The 15,643-nt window shown below is 38.8% G+C and overlaps 1 protein-coding gene across 2 annotated transcripts in view; it reads left to right on the plus strand.

Annotated features, from left to right (window-relative positions):
* The window catches only part of ADAM22 (ADAM metallopeptidase domain 22), a 134,240-nt gene that overhangs the window by 18,810 nt on the left and 99,787 nt on the right, over positions 1–15,643 (plus strand). The window lies entirely within an intron of this gene.

A 15,643-nucleotide genomic window follows, 5' to 3' on the forward strand; every position in this document is an offset into this window, starting at 1 on the left:
TTGGCACAGCTGTTTTAAAATAGGAGTTACTTTGCTCATCTGCTGTGAAATTAAAAGAGAATAAATAGTATCGTAAATAGAAATACTTCGTTAAGTAATTCATCTCCTAATAATTGAACACAGTGTTGTGTGGTTTGGTGTAAGAGTTTGTGCTCAATTGCTACAAGTTCTTCTGCTATAAAGATGAACCATTCAGGTTGCAATGTGAGCCACTCAAATGTCAGTTTTTTTCACTTGTAAACACGTTTTAAGCAGTAGCAATTTCTTTCTGTGCACTGACATGAGTTAAAAGCCACATGTGAATCCTTGCTGGTTACAGCTGGCAGAGACACTGGGCTGCTGGAAAGTGAGGGAAAGGGGCTGGTTTAGAAGTATGATTTTATAACAAATGCATTTAAAAAGAACTCTAGAGGAAGAATTTCCTGCTGAAAAGCACCAAGTCTACAACATTGAAGTGTTTGTTGGAAATAGCAGTTTTGTATACATATTTATAACTTACTGAGACTAGGCTGCAGAAACCTGGTTTTATTTTGGGTGACAGATTAACGGTGTGGTCACAGTTAGTTTCTGAAAGATCAGGATTTACCTTGCAGTACGAATTTCAGGTCATCTTAATAAAAGTAAACACCTCTACTAGTGGTATATGAAAAGACAAGTTAAGGATGTGAGTTTATGAACTGCAGCAGTTCTCTGTAGGCGGATTTTTTGTTTATGCACGTGTACACATGAACATAAACACAAATATATATTTAAAATTCGATTTGGGCTGGATCCTGTTTTTATGTCATTCTTCTGTTGTCTTTAATGATATTAAACAAGTATTTGTATGAGTAACACTGTCATAATGTGTCCTTATTGTTCTTAAGAGTGTCAGAATCTAACTTAAATATGAACTTTTCCTAAGAGCTATGCTTTTTATAGTGTGAAAAAAGTCCTATCACAAATTGTGCAAAATGGAAACAAGAAGGCTGCAAGGAAATTGTAAGATGTTTGGCTTCTATCACAATATTTAAATCAACATTTAAACTGCTTCTGAAATAGCATTTGCAGATCATCAAATAAGAAAAGGGCCAAGTATACCGGAGCAACATTTAAAATATATTCTTAATTATTATTCCTGTGAACAAATGCATTCTATTCAGAGGGCGGTATATATTTTTCTTCTCTTGCAGTTCCTACTCTCCATATTATAGTCTGTATGTATTTTCTGAGGGTCCCGAGAGAAAAGCACTGATTTTTTTGAGGAGTGGTTTGCAAATTTGGCCCGTAGTAGCCTTATAATTGAAAAGTAGTTGAATGCTTGAAAAGAGTAATGTTCAAGATTTTAGTTTTCCTCTGGAAAAAATATCAGCTTACTATTTATAACTGAACCTCTGCTAATATTGAAAGCACGCTGAAGCAGGCCTCTATGGTAAAATTAGCTTTTATGCATGATGTACATTTGAGAATGTTCAGGGAAGTATGGGGGATAGAGAGGGGAAAAAATAATTTAAAATACGTAGGTTGTCAGAAAGGAGAGATGCTCCCTGCCTTTGTCAGCCTCCTTTCTTGCAATCTCCCTGTTGTGTAGAGGTTGGTGTGTATGACTCGTATCTCTGAGTACATCTGAGCATCATTGCTAGTTACGAACTCTGTGGTGGACAGTCACAGAAAAAGTGTTAATTCTTCCGTATGGATCCCCAATTTATGGAGGAGAAAAAAATTTTCAAAATTAAAATTACAGTAGCAGGCAGAGTGCTTTAAAAACATCAGAAACTAAAATATAGCCCTGTTCCCTAATGTCTATCTGCAAATAGATTTTCTTTGTTTGCTCCTTTCCTTGTGGGCAGTATTTTCTCTATCTTCTTCAAATCGATTTTTTATCTGGCAGTCAGTTTCTCAGTTTCCTCCGCTGCATTTGCCCGTGCTTTGTTACACAACTCCCTGGCATGTATCCTTTTGTATTTCACATTCTGTTGTGTTTGTGTATTTTCCATCCCTGTTCTTACTCAGTTCTCTGAAGAGTCCCACATTTCTTCTTTCTTCTTTTTCCATCAGGAATAATTGTCCCCTCTGCCATTGTCATAGGTACCACACAACTTGATTTTCTTGCAGCCTTTTTCTTGACAACTTTTTGTACACTGGCAGTTGAGGCCAAGAAATGTTTATGGTCTCCTGCATGTGTCTCTCCTCCCATTGCCTGATACCCTCTGTTTTAGCTCTTCATCAAAGGAGATGCCACTAGAGATGCTACTGTTGAATCTGGGTGTTAGCTGAAGCAACTTTCCTTTCCTAGTCCCTTCCTCTGCCACCTCTCACAACAGTGGCCTGTCACCAAAGGCTGATCTCTGCCATGAAACAAGCGGGGGAGATACAGGACGTGGGCAGGGAAATCAAAAAGCAGAGCTTACACTGACGTTCCAGACATGAGGAAAACTGAGGCCCAGGGTGGGATGTTCTGCCAGTCCTGGATGCAAGTGAGAGGAAGGAAAAATAATTTTCTAGGTGGCATGTCAATGTGGCAGTTTAATTTAACATTGAAATCTGCATGCTTTCTTCTTGCTTGTTTTGGATCTCAACTAGTGAGATCCAAATGTGGATGTTCACATGTGTGTGATGTTCACATTAAATGCAGATGTGAGATACACTGAAATATGACCTTGAATGATAATGAAAAAAATAATAAAATAAAAAGCTGATATAATTACAATGTAGTTTCCTTTTTTTCATTAGTGGTATTTTCTCCATATTGCCATTCTTTCTCTTCCTTTTTTCCCCCTGAGCTGCCATAGTGTCTCTACAATGAGCTTTTTTTTAAGATACACTATTTCTTTTTTAACTTTTTTTTGCCTGTTCAACTGGCTGGAGTATTTACAAAGGAGCTTTCAGATTGAATCAGCTGTGTTTTTAAAAGGTTCAATCCCTTAGGCAAAGGTTAGGGATGCATTAGTTGCATCGGCGTGTTTATGAATCCATTGCCTTGGACGCCTGGGTTCAGACCGGCATCTAATGGAGCTGTTTTCTGTGGCTGTCCTCGTTAACGTCGCCTTCAGCATTAGCGAACCTGGGGCCTGACGGCTGGGCCGGGCAGGCGGGTGCTGCTTGCAGCCTTCCCTCCTCCAGCACGAGTCCATCTCTGGCCACCAACCCAGACCTGGGCCAGGAGCTGCATAGCAATTAAGTGTGCTTGCTTGTTTATTTTTTTTAATTCCTTCCCTGTGAAGTTTTTAATGCTGTGATGGCATCTGTGGCTCAGGAAATGGGTATTTGTTTTTTCAGGCAGAATATTTCTTCTTAAATGTAGCCACGTGACCATTTTGGGTTGTAATTATGCGATTAAACACCGGAGCTCAGCAGGAAACGGGACGTGTTTCTGAAAGCCTCTTTGAGGCCCTTTTGGTCCTGCAGACCACGTGGATCTGTCTGAGGGGACTTGGGCCAGGGCATGTTCATCTGCATGTGAGGCAGCAGAGACTTAACGGCATAATGGCCCAAAGCAAGCTGTGATCACGGGGTTGGATTGCGAAAGAGCATGCTGCAAGGTGGTTTACTGAAAAACTGCAGTATCTATGTTTGTCTGGAGTGTGGACAGGCCCCTGGCCTGCGGTGACCATCCCAGGTTCACTTTGTGGTAGCCACAAGAAAGATGATCAAGACCCTTCCTAGCTTGCAGTATCATCTTTTATATGGGGGGTCTGGTGTCTCCGATCAGAGAGATGAGCTGAGAGCATTTCTTGAGCCTGATTCTGAATTGTGGTCACTTCTGAGGTGCAGTGCGGACACCGGGTGCCCTGCTGAGGAGCCTCTTGACCTTCATAAAGCTCCCTGGAGCATCTCGCCACCTGCACGCGCCCTGGCTCCTCATGCTGTAACAAGAAGAGCCTTCCCCAGTCGTGGCTTTTTTTGTGAGAGCGAACACATTGATAGCCTGAGATCCTCAGGTTCATGGTGATGGGGAAGCGCTATGAAGGGTCATGAGCATAAATGAGGATTTCAAGTTTATATTCAGCACTTCAGGACTGCTCTGACCTTCCTGGTGATGCTCAGTCACTAGGATGGAGCATAATCGCCACCTGTTTTCTCTTCTTGCAACACAAATTTAATTCCTCTGGTCTATGTGTTAGTGGAAAATAATCTATGAAGTAGTAGGCTGGACAAGATGTGCTCAGAAACCCTGTCCTGTTAGGAAGATCACACATCTGTTCCCGTCGAGTGCCTGACCATGGCCAGAGGAACACTGTGTGTGTTACATGGTGTGTAAATCGATGGTCATGATGATCAACGACATTCAGAAGGCTGAAAGATTTCAAATGAGGCATATTTTATACGCTTTGCAATCACTCTATTCTCTCCATGGAAAATAAATGCCTTTTTTCCTTAGTTTATCAAAAGGTAGGCAAAACCAAAGAAGCTTCTTCAGAAAACATTGACAGGTATTTTGTATATTTCAGTCTTAATTTAAATTGTTTCTGGTTAGTGATACTGGAAGGTTCCTGGCAATCCAGGAATTAATTATGTTGCCTTGCCACTGAATGGTTTGTGCAGCTTCTGCTGAGAAGGGTACAGACATTCCTCATGTCTTGTGGGGAATGTTTATTAAGAATTCCTCTGAACTAGAGTTTTGCAAACCTTACAGAATCAGACTGTAAACTTCATCAAAAAATCCTGAAAACAGAAGCAAAATAAAAAGCAGCTTGACAGACAAGTGCCAGCTTTTTCATAAGACAAACTGCTGAAACCTTGCCTGTAATTTCTCTTGGCAAATGGTCTCCAACACTAATATCAATGTGTCATGTAAGCTGTAAATGAAAAACATATTCCTAAATTTGTTTTAAATTGTAAACATTTGGCTGTGTGGAATTCAAAAGGATTAGCTTCCTGACGTGGTTTTTAAAATGCAGTTACACCATTTCTGACTATTATAATTTCTGGTACCTCTTTTGCCCCCATGAGTCTCGCTCTCCTCCTGGGCACCTGTAGGACAGGTGTGTAGTTGAGGGGCTCCACGTGGCGTGACGTGACCTGCTGGGTTGTGCTGCTGGGTGTGAGAGGACCTGTCTGCCATTCCTGCTCTAAAAGCATTCCATGTTTTATGACCTTCGTTAATCTTGTAATGACTCCCAGTAACTGGGTAACTGCATGTGGTAAGCGACGGTCAGATCAAACCTGAGGAGGAGCAGCTCTTCCTTTAAGCTGTTTTGGGTCTCTCTGAAGTCCAACTCAATCCCTTATTAGTTATTTTAATGAATGCCTTGGCTGCACACAGTCCCAATTGTGCTCACTAGCAGCTGGAATTTATTGGGATCGAGGGAATTCAAGCTTTGTTCACTTTTCTTATTCATGGCCTGCGCGCTTGGGTACAGTCACATTTTTGTAATTGATTCTTACTTAAAATAATGCCTTTTTTTTTTTTTTTTGCACCGTATGAGAGAGCTCTGAAAATTTAATTGTAATATTTCATACCAATTCACAGGTAGCACGATATAAACTGGGTTCAGGTCTTCTGAATGATGTACTGAATCATGTTCTGCACTATTTTTGAATTACTTGTTAAGTGATGCTCATCATGTGTATCATGATCAGAAGCCCAGCTGACCCAACACGATTGTTCTTGCACAACCCCATATTGCAAAGTCATTCTTTCCCCCTCCCGGTCGGTGGTGGAAAAATTAGTATGGTCATAAATGCAAACCAGACTTATGAAACACTTTCTCCCTGATATTGTTGCTTAATTTCAGAGGTTGATTTTGTTTTGTGGGAGGCAGTTATTCAGCACCTCCATTTGTGTTAGCATGCTTTGCTAACACATATTTTGTACAAACTGGTTTTTTTTGCATGACTTATGGTTTTGGTTTTTTTTATCTTTAATGAAAAATGTCAGTTCTGCAGAGATTTATGCAGACTAATTCTGTTTAGGCTAAAAGACAAAGGTAAGACAAGAATTCAGGGTTTTACTAGTGTATCACTAAACATACCCTGAGGATAGGGAGAATGTCTGGGATTATGCAGTTAGACCTGTGTAGCATCATCACTAAGGGTTCCTGCCTTTTAGGGTTGGTTGTTTTTTTTTTTTCTTTTTTCAGTTTTGTGTTGAGAATGAAGAGTTTGTCAAAATATAAATTGTTTGAATAGTTAATTACCCTCAATGATAAAAGTTTGAACATTAGACTGAAAAAGCCCTGTAGCATTGAGTTTTCCTCCCACCTTGGTGTGTACAGCGTATCAGCCTTCTTTTTGTTATATGAAATAGGTTGAGTTTCTGTATCTTTGATAAAAAGGCATCTTTTAAGTCCTTCAATAATTTCAGTGCCTTTTTGCTGACCTCCCCAGTCTATCAGTATCTTTGCTGAATTACAGACTCAGTACTGCATTTTGGCAGTGTCACCTATAACGCTAGCACAACTTTCCCATTTCCGTTGGGAACTCTTTACGTAGTTACCAAGATTTTCGCAAGATTTTTTTCTTCTTCTTTCTTTTTCCCTTTTGTTTTTTAAAAACTTCCTTCTTCCAAACTTAGAATTGACCTTTTAGTAAATATGAACTGTGTTCTGCGATCTTCTTATATCATCACTATTACTATTATTACAATTACTGAATTTGTAATCCAGTACAAGAAAAATATCAAGTTACTTTGGGAAGAAAAATTATCTATAAACCTATGTTGATTATCAGTAAGTTTATTGCCTTCCTTTAATTTGTTTCGCGTAATGTTCTGTTATTTTTAAGACTTCTTTTGAAAAGGGTAAATCGCTTTTGATAACTCCATTACATTTTATTTATTAATATTATAATTTAGTTTTAGGTTAACAAATTTCTGTTACTATTATTCTCTATTATTTTCTGTAGATTTTTTTGTTGATTTGGTACCAGTTACTGGTAAAGGCTGTTGAAATCAACACAAGTTTGCTACTGACTTCAGTTGTATGGGGTTATGGAAAGTTTAAGTGGTGTCTGTGAAATGCTTGCAAGTGCTTACTTGGCATCCTGGTTAAAATGAGAACAAAAAAGTGTAGTTTGTTTCATTCATCTATTATTTCCAAGTGTGTCACTGTAAGGTAGTTCTAATCACCTGGGAGAGAATTCCCCTGATGTTTCTGAAATGCCACTTTAAAGCTCAATGGTTTGTAACTTCTAAGAAAAATAGCATTTGAAAGCATTTATATCTGTGTACAAAATCTGTGCATCCCCTCATAAGATACTTTCCTAGACCATTAAAAAAGCTTCTGAAAATCTCAGTTCTTTGTTTTCCTCTCAATGGATGTGTTAAAGAATATTTGACTGCTTTTAGGTAATTGCATTAATTGGAAGCAATATTTGTTGTTTTCTAGTACAGTAATTAAAACATATGGGGTTATCAGCACTGAGTAAATTGCCTTTCCATGGTCTGAATTTTTTTGACACAAAAATAATTATGGAAAATGTATTACTGTGTATTTGTGAGTGCCTGTGTAGGGAGAAAATGATTAAGTATTCTGGAGAGATATTATAATTCTAGAATGTTTTTCTTTCTTGATGATATTCCTTAGATTACCAGATCACTTAGGAGCTATATATTTTACACACACATATAGAGAGATACCTCATATGTACATGTCAATCATGTGCTATATTTAGCATCTTCTTTAAAGTAAAATGGCTTAAACTAGGGAAAGAATCAAATTGCCTAACATGTTTCAGTGCCTATGAATTTATCTTCTAAGTGCCGAGTATTTCCAAGTGGTAGTAACTTTAACAATCAAATGACCTTTAGCCATTATAAAAGATTTAAAAAGAAAAATAACTGTATTTTTGATTTAACATTTACAAAATGACTATAGTGAAAGTGTAATTTCTGGATTTATTGTTGAAATGGAATTGTATCCTCATAGGCTGACATTAGTTCGGGCACCAGAGTTTTTACTTGACTGTTTGGATTGTATATACATTGCTGCCACTTCTGTAAATAATACAGAACAAACCATTGACCTTTCCAACTATTTCTATATTTGGTTATGGTTTGGCAGCTAGAATAGAATTTGTGTTTACAAAAGCACGCAACAGCCATACAAGTTGGTCTAATAGAAGCGATTATCTTGCCTTTCTGTCCCTTAGATTCTCAGACCACGGTGGTGATAACACTACAACTGTCCTATGAATAGTTACATGTAAATCCTGGTCAGAGTAAGACACGTGAAGAGTAGTAAACAGGAAAATGCATGAACTGGAACGTGAATAGCAGGTATTTTCTATGCTGTCGTTTATAGGGCATCTCCTCCATGAGTCAGCAGCCTTCCTGCTGATACAGTTCCCTTCATATGCTCCTCTCTGTTGTCCAGCAGCTCTGCCCGGTTTTTTACTTTCTCTTTGAGAACTCCTTTGGCATCGTGGCTTTCTATATGTGTGCTTTAAAAATAGTACTTACAGAAACAGAGGAAATGCCATGGGCCTTTAGCTTGGGGCTCAAATACTTTCCTCAGCTAAGCAGTGAAATGAATTGGAATCTCCTTTTCTAGACAAGGAGTCAAGTGATGCATGGAGCTAGGAATGAAAATGTGGAGAATGAAAACAGTAGAAATTATTAGGCTTTCTGGGGGGAATCGGAGGACCTAATGGATGGCTAAATAACCATCAGCATATATATAATTCTGAAAGATCTTTACATGAGGAATAGGTTATTCAATGTTCTTCTACTCAGGATAGTGGTTCTACTTAAGAAATGTGGTTTTAGTCCAGAGACTGAATGAACAGGCAGTATTAACACAATATGTTCTTAACATATGGAGCATCTTACCCAGCAAATAACAGTGCTGGATGTGCACACACAAATTCTGTTGTGTCGAAGCAGTGGACTCATTTGTTTTCTTTGCAGTATCTGTTACAGAGGTAAGGTGCTACCTATGAAGGCTACAGACATTTGTTTCTGTGCTTGTGTGAGATTTATGTAGCATTTTTAAATTTCTTTTTCTAGTAAGATTCAAAACGAGTGTGCTCGCTTTTCCTCACTCAGTGGCTGGAAACAGGCTTTTTTCAACAGACTTTCTGTATTGTGTGTAGTCTTTAATGTAATTGTTTTCATTTGGTTGGGACCTGCTAGTGGGTAAAACCTCATTTACAGACGGTTGTGTCATTTTAGAGCAGAAAGTTCGTTTCCTTGAAGAAAAACACAAACAACCCAAATTCTGCACTTTTCTTCGAAAAGCTTCGCACACGTTGCTCCAATTCTCTTCCCGGCTGGATTAGCATGAGAAGCGCACCCAGCCTAGTGATGGTCCCTATGGGGAGACTTCTTTCCTCTTCCAAAACAAGCGCAAAAATCAGGTTTCCAAATCCTGGAGCACCAATGAGCAAGTGTGAATCTGGTAGGAAACTACCGACTCTGCCTGCAGTCCTCTTTCCCTTTTGTCGGGGGTGCTGTGGCCAAGGCAGCTGAACATGCCACCCGCTCTTTGGGGTTTGTGTCCTGTCCCGCTGGTACCGCAGCATCCAGTGGCACCCTGGGCCAAGTCAGGCTTGATGCCTTTTGTCAGGGGTGTCCCCCACAGAGGATGCTGCTGTATTGTAGACAGACGTGTTAAAAGATTTTTTGGTAGGCAAATGTCCTACTGGTGAGCCTTTCACTCGTTGCAAATAACCCAAAGAAACTCTTGGTCTGTTGACTATAACCTGATCCTCTCCCAATTCAAGCAGCTGGACTCTTTTGATACTTTCCAGGCTTTTGGACTTCACAGTCCGTGATTCAGCGTTACTGTGATGCTTCTGTAATGCCCCATCTAATTCCCTGATTTTTTCAATTATACGATAATCAGATTTTTCTTTTAAATAATCTTCCGATTTGAACAGAACTCAGTTTGTCCCTAAATTCTTCAAATACCTAATTGCTTCCTATTTAGTTTTTTTCCTTTATTGTCCGAGTTCCATTAAGAAATAGTAGTAGATGAATCAAGCAATGAAAAACCTTATTTATACTGTTCATCAAACAGGGCATTAAAATCTGTGTTTTATGGAAATATGGAACAATTTAATTGCCTGCATATATTAAGAAGTTGTTTAATGAAATGTACCATCAGATAATCCTAACAGAAAAACTGAGCTGTGTTTTATGGTACGTTATTGAAAAGAGCTCTCTTTTTTTAATCCCTTTTCTGTTTCTTTTCCTGTTTTTTAACCAGGTATGGTAATAGTAATATATAGTACATTAGTAATATATAGTAATGCTTGCATTACTACAAAATACAAATAAATTCATGTAGACCAGAAAAGATCCCTTTGTCAATTGACTGAAGGACTGGTTGTATGATAATAGTTCTATTTCTTTAAAAAAATAAATGACAAAATGATGTTTGAGAGTATCTATCATGTGTCCTCATTCTGTTCCATTTACTTTATTTCCACCATCCCAAAGGAAATAAAATGCTGTCATTCGGTGTGATACACAGCGAAACGAAGGAGAAGAATCATCTTGTACTTTTATTAAAGATGACCTACAAAGAGGTATTTCTTCTAAATTGGGCTTCTGCCCTTTTTGGAGATATAAAAGGTCAATTGAAAAAAAAAATTTTTTTTCCTCTTGATCTTTCTTCCCTCCTTTCCTCAAAGAAATAAAACCACTTAAAATCCAGCTTTTTAATAGCCACATTTATTTTCATGCACCCTTGTTTACCTCAGATCAGATCTCCTTGTCCTTGCTGAAGAATCTTTTGGGGAGGGTATAAATGTACAGGAAGAGTTACAAACGTACAGGATGTGCTCAGCCCCTCAAGTAAATCCCCTCCTGATGATGTATTGAAGGTTGGCCTAAATATCAAAGATGTGAGATTTGCTTCAGAAAAACAAAACAAAAGCGTTCACATCCAAAGGGCATGACAGATTTTAAGCCCCTGGTTGCATGTTATCAGATACACCGTTGTGACAGTTCTGAGACTCTAAATCATTGTAGAGGTTACTTAATACATCATTTTAAAAGGAAAAAAAAAAAATATCACCGTTTTTTTTGAAGATTGTGAATTTTTGGTATCATCTGGTTCTGCCTAAGCCAGCCAGCCAAAAAAGCACATCTTAAACATTTTCCTTTTACAAAGCAGTTCAGTTAGAGTAATAAAACTGTGCCTTTTCTCACCGTAAATGTGGTGCTCGGCGTGGCACCCATTCAGCCTTCCTTTCACAGAGACAGCCTCGGCGGCAACAGTAACATTATAATTGTCTCTCTGCTTATTATTGCTCTTATAATGAATCACACTTTCCGTTTGGTCTGTCAAATCTTCATAGCAGTCAATAAAGTTACGCTGAGAGAAAAGGAGGAAAAAAATGAGCTTGACGTAATGTTTCTATAACGGAGTTACACATGTTTGCAGAGCAAAGAAGTAAGGAAATTCAGATGTATCTCTGCTTCCTAAAGGGACACTATTTCTAAATATCAGTGAAGGGATAAAAAGCTTTTTGTTATGCTGCCATGTGTTCTAGCATCACCTCTGTTTTTACTGAATTATAGAAAGCAAAGGAATTCTCCCAATGACTTTAGAGACAGCAATCCCTCCAAAGGTGTCAGATTATCAATGCACTTCTGCCCACGCCAAGTGGCCGATTTGATTATAGAGGAAACTTCCTAGAAATTAGCCAAGGAATAAATTTGGTTTATTGTACTTCCCTCTGGTAAGCTGCTCATCAGTAAGGGGAAATCACAAAATGCAAAGCTGCAGAGAAACAGCAAGATCAAGCTGAATATGATACTGTAACGAAGCTGCCAAGTCTAGCTAAAGAGATTAATATAAATACATTTCCAGCGTTAATGAAAAACGATGGCTGGAGCTTTTAATTTATATATGCACAGCCTTCGCTTTGGTACAAAGTTAGAGGGTTTCTTTTGTCTTTCTCTTTTTGCAAGAATTGTTAAATCTTACCCTACAATGTATTTTCTGGGTGAGCTTGCTGATCTTTAGCCTGTACTTATCCATAATGATTCTTTGATCTTAATTTCTTTTTTTGTGTAAGAGGATGTATTTCTCTTTGGTGGTTTGCCAGGACATCACTGCTAATGGATTTCTGGTGCGCTAGAAATTGTACAGTAGGAAAAAATATAATAACGTTCCGATGGCCTGCAAATATGCGTTCGCCACTTGAATTAAGCGGCTACGCTGTACTCATGCTTTGCTCTTCCCTTTGCCTGTCTCCCTCGATAGACAGGGGGAATTCAAAAGGTGCAATTCATCACTTCTTGAATGTGTGTGTTTTCCATATTTGGTGGTATGACTGGAATAATTTTGCAGCTGTGGGAATGTGAAAGACTAGGAGCTGATACTAGTGAATTTCTGCCATTCCCTTGATAATCAGGTTCTTGGTGTATTTTTACGGGTTTTGAGCTGTGAAGGTCATTTGAGTTCACCTTCATTTCAGTCCTGCTCCGCCTGGACAGCACGAATGAAGCACTTTATTAGGGCCAAGCATACGGGTTTGCTGGCTGGTGCTATTTCTGCCCTTCCCATCAAAGTCTGATTTAAGTTAGCCTAGTAAGGTCTTAACCACGTTTGAATGGAGACCTTCAGATGCTGAGTGTTGGATTTCACATGGTCAGTTGCCGCTTCTCACTAATAATTCCTGCTTCATTTATCCCACGTGTTCACAGAGGGTTGTTTCACCAGCATAAAAACTGGAATGTGACCTGTGGGTTTACCTGAAGGGCAGAAGATGAGCCTTTCTTTATGTTTCTAACAAATGATTGAACGTTTCACGTGAAGGCCCTGTGTGGTTCGCCCCCAAAAGCTTGACAGATAAAGGTACTGCTATCAGATTTGAAGGACAGAGTACAGAAGAGGGTTGGTGGTAGATGTCTGAAAAGAGACAGATGATGCTGAGGTAGGGAGAGGTGGTATCATTGTAATCTTTTGCAGTATCGATGCCAACAAAAATATGGTGAGATAATAAACTTGCTTTACTAAAAGTGTATCTTTTGGGTTTGGGGCTGCATTATCTCAGCGCTCAGGCACTTACTGCTATCTTCCCACTGATCCCATCTTCCTGAGAGGCTGAAGTATTCTCCTGTAGACTGAATACAGATCGGTGCTGAGACATATTCCTCTTCTTCTGTACATGAGGTGTGTTGAAGAACTGCTTCAACAATTTTTTTCTCTTCCCCGGTGATCTACAAATACTTTGCTTTGGGTCTTTGCTGGGGTGAGAAGAGAGTACTCAGAAGAAAAGGAGAGTATGACCCATATCCATGCCTTTCTCCTGTGGAAGCAGGTAGGGTTGTCCCCACTGCCCAACCCCTCCTCCCTGCAAAAGCAGATGTGCAGTTGGGCTAGACAGGGGTGCATTAGACATCATGGAGTTGCGAAGGGCACAGCATCACGAAACTAGTGTCCTGGAGACCTCATTTCTGTTGACACCCAGTGACTTTGGTATCACGTACATTGAGAATTGAGATATTGCCTGTAAGAATGGTGGGAACGGTGGGGAAGAAAGTGAAGAAGTGTAAGTTTATTTAGTCTTTGGAATTGATTAATTTTTCTGGGATTTAAACTTTAAAATTTAATTTGTGTTTTCAGAACTTGTTTCAAGAAGTCCTTGTTTCCTTACAGGTACATACTAGCATATAGCATAGAAGAATCTTAGTGATAAAGTTTCAGATAACCCAGTGTGTAAATATCCCTGTGCCTGTGCAGGACTGAATGCTGTGTGATATATAGGTCACATGCTTTAAAACCAGATTTCACTGAGGCACTGTTGCATTTTTTCCCAATTGACCTGTTAACTTTTTTAATGTAACTTTTTTTCTTTGTAAACTTACTCGGGCTCTTATTCCTGGAGGGACTCATCATTGAAAAACAGTCACAAGAGCTTGTCATTAACTGTTTGAAAAGTTTTATTTTCTTTTCCTCCTTCCTTAAAATCTCATAAACATTTACTAAAACAAGGTTTTCATGTGTACAAACAAGGAAGAAAGTGTCACTGAATGTCACCTTTAGCTGCAGTGCAAGTTGAATTTGAGGGATACCAAGCACTTGCTGCTTCTATTGACTTTTTTGGTCTTTGCACAGAAAATGATCTTCAATCAAAGCAAAAAAAAAAAAAAAAAAAAAAAAAGAGCAAAATTTAGGTAGTCTATTGATACTTATTTATCTTTGAATCATTGTGATAGCCTTCATCTTGGTCCATGCTGTAAAGCCAATGGATCAGACCAGTACAGTTCTACTATTAGCTAATTGTATAGTTCAGTTGGAATATGCAGAGGCTGTCAAACAATCCAAAGAAACAAGTGTTGTCTGACAGTTCTTCACAAATAGCAGAAGGAATTGTATTGCTAACTTTAGTAATTTCCTCTGTGCCTTTTTTTTTTTAAATAAACCTATGCGTGTACACTCACACACACACACACACACACACACACACACATATATATATATATATATATATATATATACACACACACACGTATATACCCAGAGGGGTATTTCTGCCTTCCTTGTCTCTTTAGAGGTAGGTCTGTGTTTAAGACTTCAAGTAATTCTTGCATGGCTCCTGTTCCTAATGGCAGCACAAAAAGACTGTTATTTACAACAGAATTGTCTAGACATTGTCTGGGCGTGCAGACAATAGAGCAATGTACGTAATGCAAATTCTGGACTTGGCCTCTCATGTGCTTGAACACCTACCTACCTCCTACCAGGATTCTTTCAAATTTCCTGCTTTCCATTTCCGTCCCACCCTCCACCCCAAAATGAGCAGATTGAACAAGAGGCACTTTGGCACTTTGGAGGAGTGAGTTCTTTACTACTTTTATTTCCTTTGCAGATAAATTCTAAAGAGTAGTTGCTTTTTTTGGAAGCCAATACTCTGCTTTTATTTTGGTTTCAGTTCCTGCACCTTGATAATCATACAGATAATTCCCGAGAGCAACTCACATTTCTCATGAAATGAACATGAGAAAAACAAGGCAATTACTGCTTGGTCCTTGCAAAGCCTGTCATAAGAAAGGATTTGGTTTTAACAGGTTTAGGACAGTATGACTGAGATTTTTTTTTTTTTTTTTTTTTTAATTCTCTCTGCATCTCTTTCTGTCATGGAGAAATTAAAGCAGCAACATGCTGACACTTTACTGAGCCAGCAGGAATAAGAAAAGCGCTCAAGCTGATTTTCAATGAGGAAAAAATGTGGACATTTTTGTTGTTTCTGTTATATCGAAAGTAGCCTTAAAGGGTTTTCAGAATCATCTGCAGGTCACTGTAAATCACTGTGGACGTAATTTCTTCACCTCATGTTGCTGATAAAACGTGTTTCTTCCTCCTCTCATTGGGAGAAGGAAGACCACCATGGTGCTACCTAATTGACAGCGCGGGACTCTGAGGAATGAGCAAGCGTTGAGTTGTTCTCCATACTGTTGGCCCACTAGTCCTTCAGTATTTCGAGGCAGAAGTCTGCTTGTGAATTCAGACAGCTGAAAGATGTATTAATACTCTTGTCTTGTGTCAGCTGTGTCACCCCAGCAGAAAAAGAAGGTGCTAACGGAATTGCACATGGGCTATGGCAAACTAAATTATGCTCCTGCACTTGGACAACTGCTGCCTTTCAGTTCTGCTTTATCCAAACCTATTAGCTAGTTTTCAGTTATGCATTTCGTATTTTCCCTATTTAGACTTGTGTATAGCATAAAATAAATGCTATATGTCAAATTCTGCCCTTGGATGAACAT

Source organism: Larus michahellis, chromosome 2, assembly GCF_964199755.1.
Source record: "Larus michahellis chromosome 2, bLarMic1.1, whole genome shotgun sequence".
Classification (NCBI taxonomy): domain Eukaryota; kingdom Metazoa; phylum Chordata; class Aves; order Charadriiformes; family Laridae; genus Larus; species Larus michahellis.